At 46.5% G+C, this 24,520-nt stretch overlaps 1 non-coding gene and 55 pseudogenes across 1 annotated transcript; all 56 read right to left on the bottom strand.

Annotated features, from left to right (window-relative positions):
- Positions 1-212: 212 nt before the first annotated feature.
- LOC140278945 (5S ribosomal RNA) lies at positions 213-331 on the bottom strand (annotated as a pseudogene).
- A 269-nt stretch (positions 332-600) lies between these two features.
- Positions 601-719, bottom strand: LOC140292597 (5S ribosomal RNA; annotated as a pseudogene).
- Positions 720-988: 269 nt separating this feature from the next.
- On the bottom strand, positions 989-1,107 carry LOC140300503 (5S ribosomal RNA; annotated as a pseudogene).
- A 269-nt stretch (positions 1,108-1,376) lies between these two features.
- Positions 1,377-1,495, bottom strand: LOC140285933 (5S ribosomal RNA; annotated as a pseudogene).
- A 269-nt stretch (positions 1,496-1,764) lies between these two features.
- On the bottom strand, positions 1,765-1,883 carry LOC140296513 (5S ribosomal RNA; annotated as a pseudogene).
- A 269-nt stretch (positions 1,884-2,152) lies between these two features.
- LOC140313513 (5S ribosomal RNA) lies at positions 2,153-2,271 on the bottom strand (annotated as a pseudogene).
- A 269-nt stretch (positions 2,272-2,540) lies between these two features.
- On the bottom strand, positions 2,541-2,659 carry LOC140311272 (5S ribosomal RNA; annotated as a pseudogene).
- A 269-nt stretch (positions 2,660-2,928) lies between these two features.
- Positions 2,929-3,047, bottom strand: LOC140297147 (5S ribosomal RNA; annotated as a pseudogene).
- Positions 3,048-3,316: 269 nt separating this feature from the next.
- Positions 3,317-3,435, bottom strand: LOC140299557 (5S ribosomal RNA; annotated as a pseudogene).
- A 656-nt stretch (positions 3,436-4,091) lies between these two features.
- On the bottom strand, positions 4,092-4,210 carry LOC140280010 (5S ribosomal RNA; annotated as a pseudogene).
- Positions 4,211-4,479: 269 nt separating this feature from the next.
- On the bottom strand, positions 4,480-4,598 carry LOC140281406 (5S ribosomal RNA; annotated as a pseudogene).
- A 269-nt stretch (positions 4,599-4,867) lies between these two features.
- On the bottom strand, positions 4,868-4,986 carry LOC140292598 (5S ribosomal RNA; annotated as a pseudogene).
- Positions 4,987-5,255: 269 nt separating this feature from the next.
- Positions 5,256-5,374, bottom strand: LOC140300505 (5S ribosomal RNA; annotated as a pseudogene).
- A 269-nt stretch (positions 5,375-5,643) lies between these two features.
- LOC140285944 (5S ribosomal RNA) lies at positions 5,644-5,762 on the bottom strand (annotated as a pseudogene).
- A 269-nt stretch (positions 5,763-6,031) lies between these two features.
- LOC140296514 (5S ribosomal RNA) lies at positions 6,032-6,150 on the bottom strand (annotated as a pseudogene).
- Positions 6,151-6,419: 269 nt separating this feature from the next.
- LOC140300188 (5S ribosomal RNA) lies at positions 6,420-6,538 on the bottom strand (annotated as a pseudogene).
- A 269-nt stretch (positions 6,539-6,807) lies between these two features.
- LOC140292751 (5S ribosomal RNA) lies at positions 6,808-6,926 on the bottom strand (annotated as a pseudogene).
- Positions 6,927-7,195: 269 nt separating this feature from the next.
- On the bottom strand, positions 7,196-7,314 carry LOC140313516 (5S ribosomal RNA; annotated as a pseudogene).
- Positions 7,315-7,583: 269 nt separating this feature from the next.
- On the bottom strand, positions 7,584-7,701 carry LOC140293450 (5S ribosomal RNA; annotated as a pseudogene).
- A 657-nt stretch (positions 7,702-8,358) lies between these two features.
- Positions 8,359-8,477, bottom strand: LOC140298323 (5S ribosomal RNA). The gene has a single exon (XR_011913982.1). It is a non-coding gene; the product is annotated as a 5S ribosomal RNA (ribosomal RNA).
- Positions 8,478-8,746: 269 nt separating this feature from the next.
- Positions 8,747-8,865, bottom strand: LOC140291021 (5S ribosomal RNA; annotated as a pseudogene).
- Positions 8,866-9,134: 269 nt separating this feature from the next.
- Positions 9,135-9,253, bottom strand: LOC140291266 (5S ribosomal RNA; annotated as a pseudogene).
- A 647-nt stretch (positions 9,254-9,900) lies between these two features.
- Positions 9,901-10,019, bottom strand: LOC140291268 (5S ribosomal RNA; annotated as a pseudogene).
- Positions 10,020-10,666: 647 nt separating this feature from the next.
- On the bottom strand, positions 10,667-10,785 carry LOC140291015 (5S ribosomal RNA; annotated as a pseudogene).
- A 269-nt stretch (positions 10,786-11,054) lies between these two features.
- On the bottom strand, positions 11,055-11,178 carry LOC140271115 (5S ribosomal RNA; annotated as a pseudogene).
- Positions 11,179-11,447: 269 nt separating this feature from the next.
- Positions 11,448-11,565, bottom strand: LOC140287083 (5S ribosomal RNA; annotated as a pseudogene).
- Positions 11,566-11,834: 269 nt separating this feature from the next.
- On the bottom strand, positions 11,835-11,952 carry LOC140293451 (5S ribosomal RNA; annotated as a pseudogene).
- A 657-nt stretch (positions 11,953-12,609) lies between these two features.
- LOC140301420 (5S ribosomal RNA) lies at positions 12,610-12,728 on the bottom strand (annotated as a pseudogene).
- Positions 12,729-12,997: 269 nt separating this feature from the next.
- Positions 12,998-13,116, bottom strand: LOC140290563 (5S ribosomal RNA; annotated as a pseudogene).
- Positions 13,117-13,385: 269 nt separating this feature from the next.
- On the bottom strand, positions 13,386-13,504 carry LOC140299575 (5S ribosomal RNA; annotated as a pseudogene).
- A 272-nt stretch (positions 13,505-13,776) lies between these two features.
- On the bottom strand, positions 13,777-13,895 carry LOC140296789 (5S ribosomal RNA; annotated as a pseudogene).
- Positions 13,896-14,167: 272 nt separating this feature from the next.
- Positions 14,168-14,286, bottom strand: LOC140296601 (5S ribosomal RNA; annotated as a pseudogene).
- Positions 14,287-14,555: 269 nt separating this feature from the next.
- LOC140303144 (5S ribosomal RNA) lies at positions 14,556-14,674 on the bottom strand (annotated as a pseudogene).
- Positions 14,675-14,947: 273 nt separating this feature from the next.
- On the bottom strand, positions 14,948-15,066 carry LOC140294470 (5S ribosomal RNA; annotated as a pseudogene).
- A 269-nt stretch (positions 15,067-15,335) lies between these two features.
- LOC140298180 (5S ribosomal RNA) lies at positions 15,336-15,454 on the bottom strand (annotated as a pseudogene).
- Positions 15,455-15,726: 272 nt separating this feature from the next.
- Positions 15,727-15,845, bottom strand: LOC140299506 (5S ribosomal RNA; annotated as a pseudogene).
- A 269-nt stretch (positions 15,846-16,114) lies between these two features.
- LOC140288368 (5S ribosomal RNA) lies at positions 16,115-16,233 on the bottom strand (annotated as a pseudogene).
- Positions 16,234-16,502: 269 nt separating this feature from the next.
- On the bottom strand, positions 16,503-16,611 carry LOC140297019 (5S ribosomal RNA; annotated as a pseudogene).
- A 272-nt stretch (positions 16,612-16,883) lies between these two features.
- On the bottom strand, positions 16,884-17,002 carry LOC140279715 (5S ribosomal RNA; annotated as a pseudogene).
- Positions 17,003-17,271: 269 nt separating this feature from the next.
- LOC140267392 (5S ribosomal RNA) lies at positions 17,272-17,390 on the bottom strand (annotated as a pseudogene).
- Positions 17,391-17,659: 269 nt separating this feature from the next.
- LOC140300321 (5S ribosomal RNA) lies at positions 17,660-17,778 on the bottom strand (annotated as a pseudogene).
- Positions 17,779-18,047: 269 nt separating this feature from the next.
- Positions 18,048-18,166, bottom strand: LOC140290227 (5S ribosomal RNA; annotated as a pseudogene).
- Positions 18,167-18,438: 272 nt separating this feature from the next.
- On the bottom strand, positions 18,439-18,557 carry LOC140307088 (5S ribosomal RNA; annotated as a pseudogene).
- Positions 18,558-18,829: 272 nt separating this feature from the next.
- On the bottom strand, positions 18,830-18,948 carry LOC140309739 (5S ribosomal RNA; annotated as a pseudogene).
- A 269-nt stretch (positions 18,949-19,217) lies between these two features.
- On the bottom strand, positions 19,218-19,336 carry LOC140273887 (5S ribosomal RNA; annotated as a pseudogene).
- A 269-nt stretch (positions 19,337-19,605) lies between these two features.
- Positions 19,606-19,724, bottom strand: LOC140299989 (5S ribosomal RNA; annotated as a pseudogene).
- A 269-nt stretch (positions 19,725-19,993) lies between these two features.
- LOC140272175 (5S ribosomal RNA) lies at positions 19,994-20,112 on the bottom strand (annotated as a pseudogene).
- Positions 20,113-20,381: 269 nt separating this feature from the next.
- On the bottom strand, positions 20,382-20,500 carry LOC140307667 (5S ribosomal RNA; annotated as a pseudogene).
- Positions 20,501-21,157: 657 nt separating this feature from the next.
- On the bottom strand, positions 21,158-21,276 carry LOC140289206 (5S ribosomal RNA; annotated as a pseudogene).
- A 272-nt stretch (positions 21,277-21,548) lies between these two features.
- LOC140303528 (5S ribosomal RNA) lies at positions 21,549-21,667 on the bottom strand (annotated as a pseudogene).
- A 269-nt stretch (positions 21,668-21,936) lies between these two features.
- LOC140294467 (5S ribosomal RNA) lies at positions 21,937-22,055 on the bottom strand (annotated as a pseudogene).
- A 272-nt stretch (positions 22,056-22,327) lies between these two features.
- Positions 22,328-22,446, bottom strand: LOC140271506 (5S ribosomal RNA; annotated as a pseudogene).
- Positions 22,447-22,718: 272 nt separating this feature from the next.
- Positions 22,719-22,827, bottom strand: LOC140296595 (5S ribosomal RNA; annotated as a pseudogene).
- Positions 22,828-23,096: 269 nt separating this feature from the next.
- Positions 23,097-23,215, bottom strand: LOC140280655 (5S ribosomal RNA; annotated as a pseudogene).
- Positions 23,216-23,487: 272 nt separating this feature from the next.
- LOC140270015 (5S ribosomal RNA) lies at positions 23,488-23,606 on the bottom strand (annotated as a pseudogene).
- A 269-nt stretch (positions 23,607-23,875) lies between these two features.
- LOC140314036 (5S ribosomal RNA) lies at positions 23,876-23,994 on the bottom strand (annotated as a pseudogene).
- Between the last annotated feature and the right edge of the window lie 526 nt (positions 23,995-24,520).

The following is a 24,520-nucleotide window of genomic DNA, read 5'->3' on the forward strand; positions in this document are numbered from 1 at the left end:
TGCAACCAGATCATTTCCGAGAAAGGCTGATGTGTAGTGGGCACATCTTCTTCCCTGACGTGATTATTCTCTGCAGCTGAAACTGAGACTCTCAGATCACTTTGTGTCTGCCAACAAAGCAGCAGCAGCTGAAGATGACCAACTTCCTCATGTGTCACAGGGTGATCAGACGTTGCAACAAAAGACATGCAGGTGGTAGAGAGAAGAGAATCAGCTTACAGCACCTGGTATTCCCAGATAGTCCACCATCCAAGTACTAACCAGGCCCAACCCTGCTTTTCTTCCAAGATCAGACGAGGTCAGGCATATTCAGGGTGGTGCGGCCGTAAGCAACAATATCGGTGACAAGTGTTCATTATATAGGTACTGGGATCATACACTTCCTCTGTGTAACCAGATAATTGCCGAAAAAGGCTGACTTGTAGTGGGTTCATCTTCCTCCTTGATGTGATTATTCTCTTCAGCTGAAAATGAGACTCTCAGATCACCTCGTGTCTATCAACAAAGCAGCAGCAGCTGAAGATGACCAACTTCTTCACGTGTCACAGGGTGATCAGACGTTGCAACAAAAGACATGCAGGTGGTAGAGAGAAGAGAAAAAGCTTACAGCACCTGGTGTTCCCAAGCTGTCTCCCATCCAAGTACTAACCAGGTACAACCCTGTTTGGCGTCCGAGATCAGACGAGGTCGGGCTTATTCAGGGTGGTGTGGCCGTAAGCAACAATGTCTCTGACAAATGTGCATTATATAGGTACTGGAATCATACGGTTCCTCTATGTAACCAGATAATTGCCGAGAAAGGCTGACTTGTAGTGGGCAAATCTTCTTCCCTCATGTGATCATTCTCTGCAGCTGAAACTGAGACTCTCAGATCACTTCGTGTCTGCCAACAAAGCAGCAGCAGCTGAAGATGACCACCTTCCTCATGTGTCACAGGGTGATCAGACGTTGCAACAAAAGACATGCAGGTGGTCGAGAGAAGAGAAAAAGCTTACAGCACCTGGTATTCCCAAGAGGTCTTCCATCCAAGTACTAACCACGCCCAACCCTCCTTGGCTTCCGAGATCAGACGAGGTCGGGTATGTTCAGGGTGGTGTGGCCGTAAGCAACAATGTCTCTGACAAATGTGCATTATATAGGTACTGGAATCATACGGTTCCTCTATGCAACCAGATCATTTCGGAGAAAGGCTGATGTGTAGTGGGCACATCTTCTGCCCTGACGTGATTATTCTCTGCAGCTGAAACTGAGACTCTCAGATCACTTTGTGTCTGCCAACACAGCAGCAGCAGCTGAAGATGACCAACTTCCTCATGTGTCACAGGGTGATCAGACGTTGCAACAAAAGACATGCAGGTGGTAGAGAGAAGAGAATCAGCTTACAGCACCTGGTATTCCCAGATATTCTACCATCCAAGTACTAACCAGGCCCAAACCTGCTTGGCTTCCGAGATCAGACGTGGTCGGGCATATTCAGGGTGGTGTGGCCGTAAGCAACCATAACTGTGACAAATGTGCATTATATAGGTACTGGAATCATACAGTTCCTCTATGTAACCAGATAATTGCCGAGAAAAGCTGATAAGTAGTGGGCACATCTTCTTCCCTGACGTGATTATTCTCTCGAGCTGAAACTGAGACTCTCAGATCACTTTGTGTCTGCCAACAAAGCAGCAGAAGCTGAAGATGACCAACTTCCTCATGTGTCACAGGGTGATCAGACGTTGCAACAAAAGACATGCAGGTGGTACAGAGAAGAGAAAAAGCTTACAGCACCTCGTATTCCCAAGAGGTCTTCCATCCAAGTACAAACCAGGCCCAACTGTGCTTGGCTTCCGAGATCAGACTAGGTCGGGCATGTTCAGGGTTGTGTGGCCGTAAGCAACAATGTCTCTGACAAATGTGCATTATATAGGTACTGGAATCATACTGTTCCTCTATGCAACCAGATAATTGCCGAGAAAGGCTGATGTGTAGCGGGCATATCATCTTCTCTGATGTGATCATTCTCTGCAACTGAAACTGAGACTCTCAGATCACTTCGTGTCAGCCAACAAAGCAGCAGCAGCTGAAGATGACCAACTTCCTCATGTGTCACAGGGTGATCAGACGTTGCAACAAAAGACATTCAGGTTGTAGAGAGAAGAGAAAACGCTTACAGCACCTGGTATTCCCAAGCAGTCTCCCATCCAAGTACTAAGCAGGTTCAACCCTGCTTGGCTTCCGAGATCAGACGAGGTCGGGTATGTTCAGGGTGGTGTGGCCGTAAGCAACAATGTGTCTGACAAAAGTGCATTATATAAGTACAGGAATCATACGGTTCCTCTATGTAACCAGATAATTGCTGAGAAAGGCTGATGTGTAGTGGGCACATCTTCTTCCCTGACGTGATTATTCTCTTCAGTTGAAACTGAGACTCTCAGATCACTTCGTGTCTTCCAACAAAGCAGCAGCAGCTGAAGATGGCCAACTTCCTCATGTGTCACAGGGTGATCAGACGTTGCAACAAAAGACATGCAGGTTGTAGAGAGAAGAGAAAACGCTTACAGCACCTGGTATTCCCAGACAGTCTACCATCCAAGTACTAACCAGGCCCAAACCTGCTTGGCTTCCGAGATCAGACGTGGTCGGGCATATTCAGGGTGGTGTGGCCGTAAGCAACCATAACTGTGACAAATGTGCATTATATAGGTACTGGAATCATACAGTTCCTCTATGTAACCAGATAATTGCCGAGAAAAGCTGATAAGTAGTGGGCACATCTTCTTCCCTGACGTGATTATTCTCTCGAGCTGAAACTGAGACTCTCAGATCACTTTGTGTCTGCCAACAAAGCAGCAGAAGCTGAAGATGACCAACTTCCTCATGTGTCACAGGGTGATCAGACGTTGCAACAAAAGACATGCAGGTGGTACAGAGAAGAGAAAAAGCTTACAGTACCTCGTATTCCCAAGAGGTCTTCCATCCAAGTACAAACCAGGCCCAACTGTGCTTGGCTTCCGAGATCAGACTAGGTCGGGCATGTTCAGGGTTGTGTGGCCGTAAGCAACAATGTCTCTGACAAATGTGCATTATATAGGTACTGGAATCATACGGTTCCTCTATGCAACCAGATAATTGCCGAGAAAGGCTGATGTGTAGCGGGCATATCATCTTCTCTGATGTGATCATTCTCTGCAACTGAAACTGAGGCTCTCAGATCACTTCGTGTCAGCCAACAAAGCAGCAGCAGCTGAAGATGACCAACTTCCTCATGTGTCACAGGGTGATCAGACGTTGCAACAAAAGACATGCAGGTGGTAGAGAGAAGAGAAAAAGCTTACAGCACCTGGTATTCCGAAGTGGTCTCCCATCCAAGTACTAACCAGGCCCAACCCTGCTTTTCTTCCAAGATCAGATGAGGTCAGGTATATTCAGGGTGGTGCGGCCGTAAGCAACAATATCGGTGACAAATGTGCATTATATAGGTACTGGAATCATACACTTCCTCTGTGTAACCAGATAATTGCCGAAAAAGGCTGACTTGTAGTTGGTTCACCTTCCTCCTTGATGTGATTATTCTCTTCAGCTGAAACTGAGACTCTCAGATCACCTCGTGTCTATCAACAAAGCAGCAGCAGCTGAAGATGACCAACTTCTTCACGTGTCACAGGGTGATCAGACGTTGCAACAAAAGTCATGCAGGTGGTAGAGAGAAGAGAAAAAGCTTACAGCACCTGGTATTCCCAAGCTGTCTCCCATCCAAGTACTAACCAGGTACAACCTTCTTGGTGTCCGAGATCAGACGAGGTCGGGCTTATTCAGGGTGGTGTGGCCGTAAGCAACAATGTCTCTGACAAATGTGCATTATATAGGTACTGGAATCATACGGTTCCTCTATGCAACCAGATAATGGCCGAGAAAAGCTGATGTGTAGCGGGCAAATCTTCTTCTCTGATGTGATCATTCTCTGCAACTGAAACTGAGACTCTCAGATCACTTTGTGTCAGCCAACAAAGCAGCAGCAGCTGAAGATGACCAACTTCCTCATGTGTCACAGGGTGATCAGACGTTGCAACAAAAGACATGCAGGTTGTAGAGAGAAGAGAAAATGCTTACAGCACCTGGTATTCCCAAGCAGTCTCCCATCCAAGTACTAAGCAGGTTCAACCCTGCTTGGCTTCCAAGATCAGACGAGGTCGGGTATGTTCAGGGTGGTGTGGCCGTAAGCAACAATGGGTCTGACAAAAGTGCATTATATAAGTACAGGAATCATACGGTTCCTCTATGTAACCAGATAATTGCTGAGAAAGGCTGATGTGTAGTCGGCACATCTTCTTCCCTGACGTGATTATTCTCTTCAGTTGAAACTGAGACTCTCAGATCACTTCGTGTCTTCCAACAAAGCAGCAGCAGCTGAAGATGGCCAACTTCCTCATGTGTCACAGGGTGATCAGACGTTGCAACAAAAGACATGCAGGTTGTAGAGAGAAGAGAAAATGCTTACAGCACCTGGTATTCCCAAGCAGTCTCCCATTAAAGTACTAACCAGGCCCAACCCTCCTTGGCTTCCGAGATCAGACGAGGTCAGGCATATTCAGGGTGGTGCGGCCGTAAGCAACAATATCGGTGACAAGTGTTCATTATATAGGTACTGGGATCATACACTTCCTCTGTGTAACCAGATAATTGCCGAAAAAGGCTGACTTGTAGTGGGTTCATCTTCCTCCTTGATGTGATTATTCTCTTCAGCTGAAAATGAGACTCTCAGATCACCTCGTGTCTATCAACAAAGCAGCAGCAGCTGAAGATGACCAACTTCTTCACGTGTCACAGGGTGATCAGACGTTGCAACAAAAGACATGCAGGTGGTAGAGAGAAGAGAAAAAGCTTACAGCACCTGGTGTTCCCAAGCTGTCTCCCATCCAAGTACTAACCAGGTACAACCCTGTTTGGCGTCCGAGATCAGACGAGGTCGGGCTTATTCAGGGTGGTGTGGCCGTAAGCAACAATGTCTCTGACAAATGTGCATTATATAGGTACTGGAATCATACGGTTCCTCTATGTAACCAGATAATTGCCGAGAAAGGCTGACTTGTAGTGGGCAAATCTTCTTCCCTCATGTGATCATTCTCTGCAGCTGAAACTGAGACTCTCAGATCACTTCGTGTCTGCCAACAAAGCAGCAGCAGCTGAAGATGACCACCTTCCTCATGTGTCACAGGGTGATCAGACGTTGCAACAAAAGACATGCAGGTGGTCGAGAGAAGAGAAAAAGCTTACAGCACCTGGTATTCCCAAGAGGTCTTCCATCCAAGTACTAACCACGCCCAACCCTCCTTGGCTTCCGAGATCAGACGAGGTCGGGTATGTTCAGGGTGGTGTGGCCGTAAGCAACAATGTCTCTGACAAATGTGCATTATATAGGTACTGGAATCATACGGTTCCTCTATGCAACCAGATCATTTCGGAGAAAGGCTGATGTGTAGTGGGCACATCTTCTGCCCTGACGTGATTATTCTCTGCAGCTGAAACTGAGACTCTCAGATCACTTTGTGTCTGCCAACACAGCAGCAGCAGCTGAAGATGACCAACTTCCTCATGTGTCACAGGGTGATCAGACGTTGCAACAAAAGACATGCAGGTGGTAGAGAGAAGAGAATCAGCTTACAGCACCTGGTATTCCCAGATATTCTACCATCCAAGTACTAACCAGGCCCAAACCTGCTTGGCTTCCGAGATCAGACGTGGTCGGGCATATTCAGGGTGGTGTGGCCGTAAGCAACCATAACTGTGACAAATGTGCATTATATAGGTACTGGAATCATACAGTTCCTCTATGTAACCAGATAATTGCCGAGAAAAGCTGATAAGTAGTGGGCACATCTTCTTCCCTGACGTGATTATTCTCTCGAGCTGAAACTGAGACTCTCAGATCACTTTGTGTCTGCCAACAAAGCAGCAGAAGCTGAAGATGACCAACTTCCTCATGTGTCACAGGGTGATCAGACGTTGCAACAAAAGACATGCAGGTGGTACAGAGAAGAGAAAAAGCTTACAGCACCTCGTATTCCCAAGAGGTCTTCCATCCAAGTACAAACCAGGCCCAACTGTGCTTGGCTTCCGAGATCAGACTAGGTCGGGCATGTTCAGGGTTGTGTGGCCGTAAGCAACAATGTCTCTGACAAATGTGCATTATATAGGTACTGGAATCATACTGTTCCTCTATGCAACCAGATAATTGCCGAGAAAGGCTGATGTGTAGCGGGCATATCATCTTCTCTGATGTGATCATTCTCTGCAACTGAAACTGAGACTCTCAGATCACTTCGTGTCAGCCAACAAAGCAGCAGCAGCTGAAGATGACCAACTTCCTCATGTGTCACAGGGTGATCAGACGTTGCAACAAAAGACATGCAGGTGGTAGAAAGAAGAGAAAAAGCTTACAGCACCTGGTATTCCAAAGTGGTCTCCCATCCAAGTACTAACCAGGCCCAACCCTGCTTTTCTTCCAAGATCAGACGAGGTCAGGTATATTCAGGGTGGTGCGGCCGTAAGCAACAATATCGGTGACAAATGTGCATTATATAGGTACTGGAATCATACACTTCCTCTGTGTAACCAGATAATTGCCGAAAAAGGCTGACTTGTAGTGGGTTCATCTTCCTCCTTGATGTGATTATTCTCTTCAGCTGAAACTGAGACTCTCAGATCACCTCGTGTCTATCAACAAAGCAGCAGCAGCTGAAGATGACCAACTTCTTCACGTGTCACAGGGTGATCAGACGTTGCAACAAAAGACATGCAGGTGGTAGAGAGAAGAGAAAAAGCTTACAGCACCTGGTATTCCCAAGCTGTCTCCCATCCAAGTACTAACCAGGTACAACCTTCCTTGGCTTCCGAGATCAGACGAGGTCGGGCTTATTCAAGGTGGTGTGGCCGTAAGCAACAATGTCTCTGACAAATGTGCATTATATAGGTATTGGAATCATACGGTTCCTCTATGCAACCAGATAATTGCCGAGAAAGGCTGATGTGTAGCGGGCAAATCATCTTCTCTGATGTGATCATTCTCTGCAACCGAAACTGAGACTCTCAGATCACTTTGTGTCAGCCAACAAAGCAGCAGCAGCTGAAGATGACCAACTTCCTCATGTGTCACAGGGTGATCAGACGTTGCAACAAAAGACATTCAGGTTGTAGAGAGAAGAGAAAACGCTTACAGCACCTGGTATTCCCAAGCAGTCTCCCATCCAAGTACTAAGCAGGTTCAACCCTGCTTGGCTTCCGAGATCAGACGAGGTCGGGTATGTTCAGGGTGGTGTGGCCGTAAGCAACAATATGTCTGACAAAAGTGCATTATATAGGTACTGGAATCATACGGTTCCTCTATGTAACCAGATAATTGCCGAGAAAGGCTTATGTGTAGTGGGCACATCTTCTTCCCTGACGTGATTATTCTCTGCAGCTGAAACTGAGACTCTCAGATCACTTCGTGTCTGCAAACAAAGCAGCAGAAGCTGAAGATGACCAACTTCCTCATGTGTCACAGGGTGATCAGACGTTGCAACAAAAGACATTCAGGTGGTCCAGAGAAGAGATAAAGCTTACAGCACCTGGTATTCCCAAGCAGTCTCCCACCCAAGTACTAACCAGGCCAACCGTGCTTGGCTTCCGAGATCAGACGAGGTCAGGCATATTGAGGGTGGTGTGGCCGTAAGCAACAATGTCTGTGACAAATGTGCATTATATAGGTACTGGAATCATACAGTTCCTCTATGTAACCAGATAATTGCCGAGAAAGGCTGATGTGTAGGGGGCACATCTTCTTCCCTGACGTTATTATTCTCTTCAGTTGAAAATTAGACTCTCAGATCACTTCGTGTCTGCCAACAAAGCAGCAGAAGCTGAAGATGACAAACTTCCTCATGTGTCACAGGGTGATCAGATGTTGCAACAAAAGACATGCAGGTGGTAGAGAGAAGAGAAAAAGCTTACAGCACCTGGTATTCCCAAGCAGTCTCCCATTGAAGTACGAACCAGGCCCAACCCTGCTTGGCTTCCAGGATAAGACAAGGTGGGGCTTATTCAGGGTGGTGTGGCGGTAAGCAACAATGTTTGTTACAAATGTGAATTATATAGGTACTGGAATCATACACTTCCTCTATGAAACCAGATAATTGCCGAGAAAGGCTGATGTGTAGTGGGCATATCATCTTCTCTGATGTGATCATTCTCTTCAGCTGAAACTGAGACTCTCAGATCACTTCGTATCTGCCAACAAAGCAGCAGCAGCTGAAGATGACCAACTTCCTCATGTGTCACAGGGTGATCAGACGTTGCAACAAAACACATGCAGGTGGTAGAGAGAAGAGAAAAAGCTTACAGCACCTGGTATTCCCAAGCGGTCTCCCACCCAAGTACTAACCAGGCCCAACACTGCTTGGCTTCCGAGATCAGACGAGGTCGGGCATGTTCAGGGTAGTGTGGCCGTAAGCAACAATGTGTCTGACAAATGTGCATTATATAAGTACAGGAATCATACGGTTCCTCTATGTAACCAGATAATTGCTGAGAAAGGCTGATGTGTAGTGGGCACATCTTCTTCCCTGACGTGATTATTCTCTTCAGCTGAAACTGAGACTCTCAGATCACTTCGTGTCTTCCAACAAAGCAGCAGCAGCTGAAGATGGCCAACTTTCTCATGTGTCACAGGGTGATCAGACGTTGCAACAAAAGACATGCAGGTTGTAGAGAGAAGAGAAAATGCTTACAGCACCTGGTATTCCCAAGCAGTCTCCCATTAAAGTACTAACCAGGCCCAACCCTCCATGGCTTCCGAGATCAGACGAGGTCGGGCTTATTCAGGGTGGTATGGCCGTAAGGAACAATTTCTGTGACAAATGTGCATTATATAGGTACTGGAATCATACAATTCCTCTATGTAACCAGATAATTGCAGAGAAAGGCTGACTTGTTATGGGCACATCTTCTTCCCTGATGTGATTATTCTCTGGAGCTGAAACTGAGACTCTCAGATCACTTCGTGTCTGCCAACAAAGCAGCAGCAGCTGAAGATGACCAACTTCCTCATGTGTCACAGGGGGATCAGACGTTGCAACAAAAGACATGCAGGTGGTCGAGAGAAGACAAAAAGCTTACAGCTCCTGGTATTCCCAAGCGGTCTCCCATTTAAGTACTAACCAGGCCCAACCCTCCTTGGCTACCGAGATAAGACGAGGTCGGGCATGTTCAGGGTGGTGTGGCCGTAAGCAACAATGTCTGTGACAAATGTGCATTATATAGGTACTGGAATCATACGGTTCCTCTATGTAACCAGATAATTGCAGAGAAAAGCTGACTTGTAGTGGGCACATCTTCTTCCCTGACGTGATTATTCTCTGCAGCTGAAACTGAGACTCTCAGATCACTTCGTGTCTGCCAACAAAGCAGCAGCAGCTGAAGATGACCAACTTCCTCATGTGTCACAGGGTGATCAGACGTTGCAACAAAAGACATGCAGGTGGTAGAGAGAAGAGAAAAAGCTTAAAGCACCTGGTATTCCCAGGCAGTCTACCTTCCAAGTACTAACCAGGCCCAAACCTGCTTGGCTTCCGAGATCGTGCTTATTTAGGGTGGTGTGGCTGTAAGCAACAATATATGTGACAAATGTGCCTTATATAAGTACTGGAATCATACGGTTCCTCTATGCAACCAGATAATTGCCGAGAAAGGCTGATGTGTAGCGGGTAAATCATCTTCTCTGATGTGATTATTCTCTGCAACTGAAACTGAGACTCTCAGATCACTTCATGTCTGCCAACAAAGCAGCAGCAGCTGAAGATGACCAACTTCCTCATGTGTCACAGGGTGGTCAGACGTTGCAACAAAAGACATGCAGGTGGTCGAGAGAAGACAAAAAGCTTACAGCTCCTGGTATTCCCAAGCGGTCTCCCATTTAAGTACTAACCAGGCCCAACCCTCCTTGGCTACCGAGATAAGACGAGGTCGGGCATGTTCAGGGTGGTGTGGCCGTAAGCAACAATGTCTGTGACAAATGTGCATTATATAGGTACTGGAATCATACGGTTCCTCTATGTAACCAGATAATTGCAGAGAAAAGCTGACTTGTAGTGGGCACATCTTCTTCCCTGACGTGATTATTCTCTGCAGCTGAAACTGAGACTCTCAGATCACTTCGTGTCTGCCAACAAAGCAGCAGCAGCTGAAGATGACCAACTTCCTCATGTGTCACAGGGTGATCAGACGTTGCAACAAAAGACATGCAGGTGGTAGAGAGAAGAGAAAAAGCTTAAAGCACCTGGTATTCCCAGGCAGTCTACCTTCCAAGTACTAACCAGGCCCAAACCTGCTTGGCTTCCGAGATCGTGCTTATTCAGGGTGGTGTGGCTGTAAGCAACAATATATGTGACAAATGTGCCTTATATAAGTACTGGAATCATACACTTCCTCTATGTAACCAGATAATTGCCGAGAAAGGCTGACTTGTAGTGGGCACATCTTCTTCCCTGATGTGATTATTCTCTGCAGCTGAAACTGAGACTCTCAGATCACTTTGTGTCTGCCAACAAAGCAGCAGCAGCTGAAGATGACCAACTTCCTCATGTGTCACAGGGTGATCAGACGTTGCAACAAAAGACATGCAGGTGGTAGAGAGAAGAGAAAAAGCTTACAGCACCTGGTATTCCAAAGCAGTCTCCCATCTAAGTACTAACCAGGCCCAACCGTGCTTGGCTTCCGAGATCGGACAAGGTCGGATATGTTGAGGGTGGTGTGGCCGTAAGCAAAAAAGTCTGTGACAAATGTGCATTATATTGGTACTGGAATCATACAGTTCCTCTATGTAACCAGATAATTGCCGAGAAAGGCTGATGTGTAGTGGGCATATCTTCTTCCCTGATGTGATTATTCTCTCCAGCTGAAACTGAGACTCTCAGATCACTTTGTGTCTGCCAACAAAGCAGCAGCAGCTGAAGATGACCAACTTCCTCATGTGTCACAGGGTGATCAGACGTTGCAACAAAAGACATGCAGGTGGTAGAGAGAACAGAAAAAGCTTACAGCACCTGGTATTCCCAAGCAGTCTCCCACCCAAGTACTAACCAGGCACAACCCCGCTTGGCTTCCGAGATCGGACGAGGTCGGGCATATTATATTCAGGGTGGTGTGGCCGTAAGCGACAATCTCTGTGACAAATGTGCATTATATAGGTACTGGAATCATACGGTTCCTCTATGTAACCAGATAATTGCAGAGAAAGGCTTATGTGTAGTGGGCACATCTTCTTCCCTGACGTGATTATTCTCTGCAGCTGAAACTGAGACTCTCAGATCACTTCGTGTCTGCCAACAAAGCAGCAGAAGCTGAAGATGACCAACTTCCTCATGTGTCACAGGGTGATCAGACGTTGCAACAAAAGACATTCAGGTGGTCCAGAGAAGAGATAAAGCTTACAGCACCTGGTATTCCCAAGTGGTCTCCCACCCAAGTACTAACCAGGCCAACCGTGCTTGGCTTCCGAGATCAGACGAGGTCAGGCATGTTCAGGGTGGTGTTGCCGTAAGCGACAATGTCTGTGACAAATGTGCATTATATAGGTACTGGAATCATACGGTTCCTCTATGTAACCAGATAATTGCCGAGAAAGGCTTATGTGTAGTGGGCACATCTTCTTCCCTGACGTGATTATTCTCTGCAGCTGAAACTGAGACTCTCAGATCACTTCGTGTCTGCAAACAAAGCAGCAGAAGCTGAAGATGACCAACTTCCTCATGTGTCACAGGGTGATCAGACGTTGCAACAAAAGACATTCAGGTGGTCCAGAGAAGAGATAAAGCTTACAGCACCTGGTATTCCCAAGCAGTCTCCCACCCAAGTACTAACCAGGCCAACCGTGCTTGGCTTCCGAGATCAGACGAGGTCAGGCATATTGAGGGTGGTGTGGCCGTAAGCAACAATGTCTGTGACAAATGTGCATTATATAGGTACTGGAATCATACAGTTCCTCTATGTAACCAGATAATTGCCGAGAAAGGCTGATGTGTAGGGGGCACATCTTCTTCCCTGACGTTATTATTCTCTTCAGTTGAAAATGAGACTCTCAGATCACTTCGTGTCTGCCAACAAAGCAGCAGAAGCTGAAGATGACAAACTTCCTCATGTGTCACAGGGTGATCAGATGTTGCAACAAAAGACATGCAGGTGGTAGAGAGAAGAGAAAAAGCTTACAGCACCTGGTATTCCCAAGCAGTCTCCCATTGAAGTACGAACCAGGCCCAACCCTGCTTGGCTTCCAGGATAAGACAAGGTGGGGCTTATTCAGGGTGGTGTGGCGGTAAGCAACAATGTTTGTTACAAATGTGAATTATATAGGTACTGGAATCATACACTTCCTCTATGAAACCAGATAATTGCCGAGAAAGGCTGATGTGTAGTGGGCATATCATCTTCTCTGATGTGATCATTCTCTTCAGCTGAAACTGAGACTCTCAGATCACTTCGTGTCTGCCAACAAAGCAGCAGCAGCTGAAGATGACCAACTTCCTCATGTGTCACAGGGTGATCAGACGTTGCAACAAAACACATGCAGGTGGTAGAGAGAAGAGAAAAAGCTTACAGCACCTGGTATTCCCAAGCGGTCTCCCACCCAAGTACTAACCAGGCCCAACACTGCTTGGCTTCCGAGATCAGACGAGGTCAGGCAAATTCAGGGTGGTGTGGCCGTAAGTAACAATGTCTGTGACAAATGTGCATTATATAAGTACAGGAATCATACGGTTCCTCTATGTAACCAGATAATTGATGAGAAAGGCTGATGTGTAGTGGGCACATCTTCTTCCCTGACGTGATTATTCTCTTCAGCTGAAACTGAGATTCTCAGATCACTTCGTGTCTTCCAACAAAGCAGCAGCAGCTGAAGATGACCAACTTCTTCACGTGTCACAGGGTGATCAGACGTTGCAACAAAAGACATGCAGGTGGTAGAGAGAAGAGAAAAAGCTTACAGCACCTGGTATTCCCAAGCTGTCTCCCATCCAAGTACTAACCAGGTACAACCCTGCTTGGCGTCCGAGATCAGACGAGGTCGGGCTTATTCAGGGTGGTGTGGCCGTAAGCAACAATGTCTCTGACAAATGTGCATTATATAGGTACTTGAATCATACGGTTCCTCTATGCAACCAGATAATTGCCGAGAAAGGCTGATGTGTAGCGGGCAAATCATCTTCTCTGATGTGATCATTCTCTGCAACTGAAACTGAGACTCTCAGATCACTTCGTGTCTGCCAACAAAGCAGCAGAAGCTGAAGATGACCAACTTCCTCATGTGTCACAGGGTGATCAGACGTTGCAACAAAAGACATGCAGGTGGTAGAGAGAAGAGAAAAAGCTTACAGCACCTGGTATTCCGAAGTGGTCTCCCATTCAAGTACTAACCAGGCCCAACCCTGCTTTTCTTCCAAGATCAGACGAGGTCGGGCATATTCAGGGTGGTGCGGCCGTAAGCAACAATAACTGTGACAAATGTGCATTATATAGGTACTGGAATCATACACTTCTTCTATGTAACCAGAGAATTGCAGAGAAAGGCTGACTTGTAGTGGGCACATCTTCTTCCCTGATGTGATTATTCTCTGCAGCTGAAACTGAGACTCTCAGATCACTTCGTGTCTGCCAACAAAGAAGCAGCAGCTGCTGAAGATGACCAACTTCCTCATGTGTCACAGGGTGATCAGACGTTGCAACAAAAGACATGCAGGTGGTAGAGAGAAGAGAAGAAGCTTACAGCACCTGGTATTCCCAAGCAGTCTCCCATCCAAGTATTAAGCAGGCTCAACCCTGTTTGGCTTCCGAGATCACACGAGGTTGGGCATATTCAGGGTGGTGTGGCCGTAAGGAACAATTTCTGTGACAAATGTGCATTATATAGGTACTGGAATCATACACTTCCTCTATGTAACCAGATAATTTCCGAGAAAGGCTCACTTGTTATGGGCACATCTTCTTCCCTGATGTGATTATTCTCTGCAGCTGAAACTGAGACTCTCAGATCACTTTGTGTCTGCCAACAAAGCAGCAGCAGCTGCTGAAGATGACCAACTTCCTCATGTGTCACAGGGTGATCAGACGTTGCAACAAAAGACATGCAGGTGGTAGAGAGAAGAGAAAAAGCTTAAAGCACCTGGTATTCCCAAGAGGTCTTCCATCCAAGTACTAACCAGAACCAATCCTCCTTGGCTTCCGAGATCAGACAAGGTCGGGCATGTTCAGGGTGGTGTGGCCGTAAGCAACAATGTCTCTGACAAATGTGCATTATATAGGTACTGGAATCATACGGTTCCTCTATGCAACCAGTTAATTTCCGAGAAAGGCTGATGTGTACTGGGCACATCTTCTTCCCTGACGTGATTATTCTCTGCAGCTGAAAATGAGACTCTCAGATCACTTTGTGTCTGCCAACAAAGCAGCAGCAGCTGAAGATGACCAACTTCCTCATGTGTCACAGGGTGATCAGACGTTGCAACAAAAGACATGCAGGTGGTAGAGAGAAGAGAAAAAGCTTACAGCACCTGGTATTCCCAAGCAGTCTCCCACCCAAGTACTAACCAGGCCCAAACCTGCTTGACTTCCAAGATCAGACGAGGTCGGGCTTATTCAGGGTGGTGTGGCCGTAAGCAACAATATCTGTGACAAATGTGCATTATATAGGTACTGGAATCATACACTTCCTCTATGTAACCAGATAATTTGCCGAGAAAGGCTGACTTGTAGTGGGCACATCTTCTTCCCTGATGTGATTATTCTCTGCAGCTGAAACTGAGACTCTCAGATCACTTCGTGTCTGCCAACAAAGAAGCAGCAGCAGCTGAAGATGACCAACTTCCTCATGTGTCACAGGAGGATCAGACGTTGCCACATAAGACATGAAGGTGGTAGAGAGTAGAGAAGAAGCTTACAGCACCTGGTATTCCCAAGAGGTCTTCCATCCAAGTACTAACCAGAACCAACCCTCCTTGGCTTCCGAGATCAGACAAGGTCGGGCATGTTCAGGGTGGTGTGGCCCCAAGCAACAATGTCTCTGACAAATGTGCATTATATAGGTACTGGAATCATACGGTTCCTCTATGCAACCAGTTAATTTCCGAGAAAGGCTGATGTGTACTGGGCACATCTTCTTCCCTGACGTGATTATTCTCTGCAGCTGAAAATGAGACTCTCAGATCACTTTGTGTCTGCCAACAAAGCAGCAGCAGCTGAAGATGACCAACTTCCTCATGTGTCACAGGGTGATCAGACGTTGCAACAAAAGACATGCAGGTGGTAGAGAGAAGAGAAAAAGCTTACAGCACCTGGTATTCCCAAGCAGTCTCCCATCCAAGTACTAACCAGGCCCAAACCTGCTTGACTTCCAAGATCAGACGAGGTCGGGCTTATTCAGGGTGGTGTGGCCGTAAGCAACAATATCTGTGACAAATGTGCATTATATAGGTACTGGAATCATACACTTCCTCTATGTAACCAGATAATTGCCGAGAAAGGCTGACTTGTAGTGGGCACATCTTCTTCCCTGATGTGATTATTCTCTGCAGCTGAAACTGAGACTCTCAGATCACTTCGTGTCTGCCAACAAAGAAGCAGCAGCAGCTGAAGATGACCAACTTCCTCATGTGTCACAGGAGGATCAGACGTTGCCACATAAGACATGAAGGTGGTAGAGAGTAGAGAAGAAGCTTACAGCACCTGGTATTCCCAAGTGGTCTCCCATCCAAGTACTAACCAGGCCCAACCCTGCTTGGCTTCCAAGATCAGACGAGGTCAGGCATGTTCCGGGTGGTGTGGCCGTAAGCAGCAATGTCTCTGACAAATGTGCATTATATAGGTACTGGAATCATACGGTTCCTCTATGCAACCAGATAATTGCCGAGAAAGGCTGATGTGTAGCGGGTAAATCATCTTCTCTGATGTGATTATTCTCTGCAACTGAAACTGAGACTCTCAGATCACTTCATGTCTGCCAACAAAGCAGCAGCAGCTGAAGATGACCAACTTCCTCATGTGTCACAGGGTGGTCAGACGTTGCAACAAAAGACATGCAGGTGGTTGAGAGAAGAGAAAAAGCTTACAGCACCTGGTATTCCCAAGCTGTCTCCCATTCAAGTACTAACAAGGCCCAACCCTGCTTGGCTTCCAAGATCAGACGAGCTCGGGCATGTTCAGGGTGGTGTGGCCGTAAGCAACAATGTCTGTGACAAATGTGCATCATATAGGTACTGGAATAATACAGTTCCTCTATGTAACCAGATAATTGCCGAGAAAGGCTGACTCTTAGTGGGCACATCTTCCTTCTTGATGTGATCATTCTCTTCAGCAGAAACTGAGACTCTCAGATCACTTTGTGTCTGCCAACAAAGCAGCAGCAGCTGAAGATGACCAACTTCCTCATGTGTCACAGGGTGATCAGACGTTGCAACAAAAGACATGCAGGTGGTAGAGAGAAGAGAAAAAGCTTACAGCACCTGGTATTCCCAAGCAGTCTCCCATCCAAGTACTAACCAGGCCCAAAACTGCTTGACTTCCAAGATCAGGCTTATTCAGGGTGGTGTGGCCGTAAGCAACAATATCTGTGACAAATGTGCATTATATAGGTACTGGAATCATACAGTTCCTCTATGTAACCAGATAATTGCCGAGAAAGGCTGACTTGTAGTGGGCACATCTTCTTCCCTGATGTGATTATTCTCTGCAGCTGAAATTGAGACTCTCAGATCACTTCGTGTCTGCCAACAAAGAAGCAGCAGCAGCTGAAGATGACCAACTTCCTCATGTGTCACAGGAGGATCAGACGTTGCCACAAAAGACATGAAGGTGGTAGAGAGTAGAGAAGAAGCTTAAAGCACATGGTATTCCCAAGTGGTCTCCCATCCAAGTACTAACCAGGCCCAACCCTGCTTGGCTTCCGAGATCAGACGAGGTCAGGCATGTTCCGGGTGGTGTGGCCGTAAGCAACAATCTCTGTGACAAATGTGCATTATATAGGCAATGGAATCATACGGTTCTTCTATGCAACCAGATAATTGCAGAGAAAGGCTGATGTGTAGCGGGTAAATCATCTTCTCTGATGTGATCATTCTCTGCAACTGAAACTGAGACTCTCAGATCACTTCATGTCTGCCAACAAAGCAGCAGCAGCTGAAGATGACCAACTTCCTCATGTGTCACAGGGCGATCAGACGTTGCAACAAAAGACATGCAGGTGGTAGAGAGAAGAGAAAAAGCTTACAGCACCTGGTATTCCCAAGCGGTCTCTCATCAAAGTACTAACCAGGCCCAACCCTCCTTGGCTTCTGAGATCAGACGAGGTCAGACATATTCAGGGTGGTTTGGCCGTAAGCAACAATCTCTGTGACAAATGTGCATTATATAGGCAATGGAATCATATGGTTCCTCTATGTAACAAGATAATTGCCGAAAAAGGCTGATATATAGTGGGCACATCTTGTTCCCTGACGTGATAATTTTCTCCAGCTGAAAATGAGACTCTAAGATCACTTCGTGTCTGCCAACAAAGCAGCAGCAGCTGAAGATGACCAACTTCCTCATGTGTCACAGGGTGATCAGACGTTGCAACAAAAGACATGCAGGTGGTTGAGAGAAGAGAAAAAGCTTACAGCACCTGGTATTCCCAAGCGGTCTCCCATCCAAGTACTAACCAGGTCCAACCGTGCTTGGCTTCCAAGATCAGACGAGGTTGGGCATATTCAGGGTGGTGTGGCCGTAAGTAACAATGTCTGTGACAAATGTGCATTATATAGGTACTGGAATCATACGGTTCCTCTATGCAACCATATAATTGCCAAGAAAGGCTGATATGTAGTGGGCACATCTTGTTCCCTGACGTGATCATTTTCTCCAGCTGAAAATGAGACTCTAAGATCACTTCGTGTCTGCCAACAAAGCAGCAGAAAATGAAGATGACCAACTTCCTCATGTGTCACAGGGTGATCAGACGTTGCAACAAAAGACATGCAGGTGGTTGAGAGAAGAGAAAAAGCTTACAGCACCTGATAATCCCAAGCTGTCTCCCATCCAAGTACTAACCAGGCACAACCCTGCTTGGCTTCCGAGATCAGACGAGGTCGGGCATATTCAGGGTGGTGTGGCCGTAAGCAACAATGTCTGTGACAAATGTAAATTGTATAGGTACTGGAATCATACGTTTCCTCTATATAACCAGATAATTGCCGAGAAAGGCTGATAAATAGTAGGCACATCTTCTTCCCTGACGTGATTATTCTCTCCAGCTGAAAATGAGACTCTCAGATCACTTCGTGTCAGCCAACAAAGCAGCAGCAGCTGCTGAAGATGACCAACTTCCTCATGTGTCATAGGGTGATCAGACGTTGCAACAAAAGACATGCAGGTGGTAGAGAGAAGAGAAAAAGCTTAAAGCACCTGGTATTCCCAAGAGGTCTTCCATCCAAGTACTAACCAGGCCCAACCCTCCTTGGCTTCCGAGATCAGACGAGGTCGGGCATGTTCAGGGTGGTGTGGCCGTAAGCAACAATGTCTCTGACAAATGTGCATTATATAGGTACTGGAATCATACGGTTCCTCTATGCAACCAGTTAATTTCCGAGAAAGGCTGATGTGTACTGGGCACATCTTCTTCCCTGATGTGATTATTCTCTGCAGCTGAAATTGAGACTCTCAGATCACTTCGTGTCTGCCAACAAAGAAGCAGCAGCAGCTGAAGATTACCAACTTCCTCATGTGTCACAGGAGGATCAGACGTTGCCACAAAAGACATGAAGGTGGTAGAGAGTAGAGAAGAAGCTTACAGCACCTGGTATCCCTAAGTGGTCTCCCATCCAAGTACTAACCAGGCCCAACCCTGCTTGGCTTCCGAGATCAGACGAGGTCAGGCATGTTCCGGGTGGTGTGGCCGTAAGCAGCAATGTCTCTGACAAATGTGCATTATATAGGTACTGGAATCATACGGTTCCTCTATGCAACCAGATAATTGCCGAGAAAAGCTGATGTGTAGCGGGTAAATCATCTTCTCTGATGTGATCATTCTCTGCAACTGAAACTGAGACTCTCAGATCACTTCATGTCTGCCAACAAAGCAGCAGCAGCTGAAGATGACCAACTTCCTCATGTGTCACAGGGCGATCAGACGTTGCAACAAAAGACATGCAGGTGGTAGAGAGAAGAGAAAAAGCTTACAGCACCTGGTATTCCCAAGCGGTCTCTCATCAAAGTACTAACCAGGCCCAACCCTCCTTGGCTTCTGAGATCAAACGAGGTCAGACATATTCAGGGTGGTTTGGCCGTAAGCAACAATCTCTGTGACAAATGTGCATTATATAGGCAATGGAATCATATGGTTCCTCTATGTAACAAGATAATTGCCGAAAAAGGCTGATATATAGTGGGCACATCTTGTTCCCTGACGTGATAATTTTCTCCAGCTGAAAATGAGACTCTAAGATCACTTCGTGTCTGCCAACAAAGCAGCAGCAGCTGAAGATGACCAACTTCCTCATGTGTCACAGGGTGATCAGACGTTGCAACAAAAGACATGCAGGTGGTTGAGAGAAGAGAAAAAGCTTACAGCACCTGATATTCCCAAGCGGTCTCCCATCCAAGTACTAACCAGGCCCAACCCTGCTTGGCTTCCAAGATCAGACGAGGTTGGGCATATTCCGGGTGGTGTGGCCGTAAGTAACAATGTTTGTGACAAATGTGCATTATATAGGTACTGGAATCATACGGTTCCTCTATGCAACCATATAATTGCCAAGAAAGGCTGATATGTAGTGGGCACATCTTGTTCCCTGACGTGATAATTTTCTCCAGCTGAAAATGAGACTTTAAGATCACTTCGTGTCTGCCAACAAAGCAGCAGAAAATGAAGATGACCAACTTCCTCATGTGTCACAGGGTGATCAGACGTTGCAACAAAAGACATGCAGGTGGTTGAGAGAAGAGAAAAAGCTTACAGCACCTGATAATCCCAAGCGGTCTCCCATCCAAGTACTAACCAGGCACAACCCTGCTTGGCTTTCGAGATCAGACGAGGTCGGGCATATTCAGGGTGGTGTGGCCGTAAGCAACAATGTCTCTGACAAATGTAAATTGTATAGGTACTGGAATCATACGTTTCCTCTATATAACCAGATAATTGCAGAGAAAGGCTGATAAATAGTGGACACATCTTCTTCCCTGACGTGATTATTCTCTCCAGCTGAAAATGAGACTCTCAGATCACTTCGTGTCTGCCAACAAAGCAGCAGCAGCTGAAGATGACCAACTTCCTCATGTGTCACAGGGCGATCAGACCTTGCAACAAAATACATGCAGGTGGTAGAGAGAAGAGAAAAAGCTTACAGCACCTGGCATTCCCAAGGGGTCTCCCATTCAAGTACTAACCAGGCCCAACCCTGCTTGGGTTCCGAGATCAGTCGAGGTCGGGCATATTCAGGGTGGTGTGGCCGTAAGTAACAATGTCTGTGAAAAATGTGCATTATATAGGTACTGGAATAATACAGTTCCTCTATGTAACCAGATAATTGCAGAGAAAGGCTAACTTGTTGTGGGCACATCTTCTTCCTTGATGTGATTATTCTCTGCAGCTGAAACTGAGACTCTCAGATCACTTCGTGTCTGCTAACAAAGCAGCAGCAGCTGAAGATGACCAACTTCCTCATGTGTCACAGGGCGATCAGACATTGCAACAAAAGACATGTAGGTGGTAGAGAGAAGAGAAAAAGCTTACAGCACCTGGTATTCCCAAGCGGTGTCCCATCAAAGTACTAACCAGAACCAGCCCTCCTTGGCTTCCGAGATCAGACAAGGTCAGACATATTCAGGGTGGTTTGTCCGTAAGTAACAATCTCTGTGACAAATGTGTATTATATAGGCAATGGAATCATACACTTCCTCTATGTAACCAGATAATTGCCGAGAAAGGCTGATATGTAGTGGGCACATCTTCTTCCCTGACGTAATAATTCTCTCCAGCTGAAAATGAGACTCTCAGATCACTTTGTGTCTGCCAACAAAGCAGCAGCAGCTGAAGATGACCAACTTCCTCATGTGTCACAGGGTGATCAGACGTTGCAACAAAAGACATGCAGGTGGTAGAGAGAAGAGAAAAAGCTTACAGCACCTGGTATTCCCAAGCAGTCTCCCATCCAAGTACTAACCAGGCCCAAACCTGCTTGACGTCCAAGATCAGACAAGGTCGGGCTTATTCAGGGTGGTGTGGCCGTAAGCAACAATATCTGTGACAAATGTGCATTATATAGGTACTGGAATCATACACTTCCTCTATGTAACCAGATAATTGCCGAGAAAGGCTGACTTGTAGTGGGCACATCTTCTTCCCTGATGTGATTATTCTCTGCAGCTGAAATTGACACTCTCAGATCACTTCGTGTCTGCCAACAAAGACGCAGCAGCAGCTGAAGATGACCAACTTCCTCATGTGTCACAGGAGGATCAGACGTTGCCACAAAAGACATGAAGGTGGTAGAGAGTAGAGAAGAAGCTTACAGCACCTGGTATTCCCAAGTGGTCTCCCATGCAAGTACTAACCAGGCCCAACCCTGCTTGGCTTCCAAGATCAGACGAGGTCAGGCATGTTCCGGGTGGTGTGGCCGTAAGCAGCAATGTCTCTGACAAATGTGCATTATATAGGTACTGGAATCATACGGTTCCTCTATGCAACCAGATAATTGCCGAGAAAGGCTGATGTGTAGCGGGTAAATCATCTTCTCTGATGTGATCATTCTCTGCAACTGAAACTGAGACTCTCAGATCACTTCATGTCTGCCAACAAAGCAGCAGCAGCTGAAGATGACCAACTTCCTCATGTGTCACAGGGTGGTCAGACGTTGCAACAAAAGACATGCAGGTGGTTGAGAGAAGAGAAAAAGCTTACAGCACCTGGTATTCCCAAGTTGTCTCCCATTCAAGTACTAACAAGCCCCAACCCTGCTTGGCTTCCAAGATCAGACGAGCTCGGGCATGTTCAGGGTGGTGTGGCCGTAAGCAACAATGTCTGTGACAAATGTGCATTATATAGGTACTGGAATAATACAGTTCCTCTATGTAACCAGATAATTGCCGAGAAAGGCTGACTTGTAGTGGGCACATCTTCTTCCCTGATGTGATTATTCTCTGCAGCTGAAATTGAGACTCTCAGATCACTTCGTGTCTGCCAACAAAGAAGCAGCAGCAGCTGAAGATGACCAACTTCCTCATGTGTCACAGGAGGATCAGACGTTGCCACAAAAGACACGAAGGTGGTAGAGAGTAGAGAAGAAGCTTACAGCACCTGGTATCCCTAAGTGGTCTCCCATCCAAGTACTAACCAAGCCCAACCCTGCTTGGCTTCCGAGATCAGACGAGGTCAGGCATGTTCCGGGTGGTGTGGCCGTAAGCAGCAATGTCTCTGACAAATGTGCATTATATAGGTACTGGAATCATACGGTTCCTCTATGCAACCAGATAATTGCCGAGAAAGGCTGACTTGTAGTGGGCACATCTTCTTTCCTGATTTGATTTTTCTCTGCAGCTGAAACTGAGACTCTCAGATCACTTCCTGTCTGCCAACAAAGAAGCAGCAGCTGCTGAAGATGACCAACTTCCTCATGTGTCACAGGATGATCAGACGTTGCAACAAAAGACATGCAGGTGGTAGAGAGAAGAGAAGAAGCTTACAGCACCTGGTATTCCCAAGCAGTCTCCCATCCAAGTACTAATCAGGCCCAACCCTCCTTGGCTTCCGAGATCAGACATAATCAGGGTGGTTTGGCCGTAAGCAACAGTCTCTGTGACAAATGTGCATTATATAGGCAATGGAATCATATGGTTCCTCTATGTAACCAGATAATTGCCGAGAAAGGCTGATATGTAATGGGCACATCTTGTTCCCTGACGTGATAATTCTCTCTAGCTGAAAATGAGACTCTCAGATCACTTCGTATCTGCCAACAAAGCAGCAGCAGCTGAAGATGACCAACTTCCTCATGTGTCACAGGGTGATCAGACGTTGCAACAAAAGACATGCAGGTGGTTGAGATAAGAGAAAAAGCTTACAGCACCTGGTATTCCCAAGCTGTATACCATCAAAGTACTAACCAGGCCCAACACTGCTTGGCTTCCGAGATCAGACGAGGTCGGGCATATTCAGGGTGGTGTGGCCGTAAGCGACAATGTCTTTGACAAATGTGCATTATATAGGTAATGGAATCATACGGTTCCTCTATGTAACCAGATAATTGCCGAGAAAGGCTGACTTGTAGTGGGCAAATCTTCTTCCCTCATGTGATCATTCTCTGCAGCTGAAACTGAGACTCTCAGATCACTTCGTGTCTGCCAACAAAGCAGCAGCAGCTGCTGAAGATGACCAACTTCCTCATGTGTCACAGGGTGATCAGACGTTGCAACAAAAGACATGCAGGTGGTCGAAAGAAGAGAAAAAGCTTAAAGCACCTGGTATTCCCAAGAGGTCTTCCATCCAAGTACTAACCAGGCCCAACCGTGCTTGGCTTCCGAGATCAGACGAGGTCGGGAATGTTCAACGTGGTGTGGCCGTAAGCAACAATGTCACTGACAAATGTGCATCATATAGGTACTGGAATCATACGGTTTCTCTATATAACCAGATAATTGCAGAGAAAGGCTGATAAATAGTGGGCACATCTTCTTCCCTGATGTGATTATTCTCTCCAGCTGAAAATGAGACTCTCAGATCACTTCGTGTCTGCCAACAAAGCAGCAGCAGCTGAAGATGACCAACTTCCTCATGTGTCACAGGGCGATCAGACCTTGCAACAAAATACATGCAGGTGGTAGAGAGAAGAGAAAAAGCTTACAGCACCTGGCATTCCCAAGGGGTCTCCCATTCAAGTACTAACCAGGCCCAGCCCTGCTTGGGTTCCGAGATCAGTCGAGGTCGGGCATATTCAGGGTGGTGTGGCCGTAAGTAACAATGTCTGTGAAAAATGTGCATTATATAGGTACTGGAATAATACAGTTCCTCTATGTAACCAGATAATTGCAGGGAAAGGCTAACTTGTTGTGGGCACATCTTCTTCCTTGATGTGATTATTCTCTGCAGCTGAAACTGAGACTCTCAGATCACTTCGTGTCTGCTAACAAAGCAGCAGCAGCTGAAGATGACCAACTTCCTCATGTGTCACAGGGCGATCAGACATTGCAACAAAAGACATGTAGGTGGTAGAGAGAAGAGAAAAAGCTTACAGCACCTGGTATTCCCAAGCGGTGTCCCATCAAAGTACTAACCAGAACCAGCCCTCCTTGGCTTCCGAGATCAGACAAGGTCAGACATATTCAGGGTGGTTTGTCCGTAAGTAACAATCTCTGTGACAAATGTGCACTATATAGGCAATGGAATCATACACTTCCTCTATGTAACCAGATAATTGCCGAGAAAGGCTGATATGTAGTGGGCACATCTTCTTCCCTGACGTGATAATTCTCTCCAGCTGAA

Source organism: Leuresthes tenuis, unplaced genomic scaffold, assembly GCF_036924035.1.
Source record: "Leuresthes tenuis unplaced genomic scaffold, fLeuTen1.0.hap1 SCAF_1, whole genome shotgun sequence".
Classification (NCBI taxonomy): Eukaryota; Metazoa; Chordata; class Actinopteri; order Atheriniformes; family Atherinopsidae; genus Leuresthes; species Leuresthes tenuis.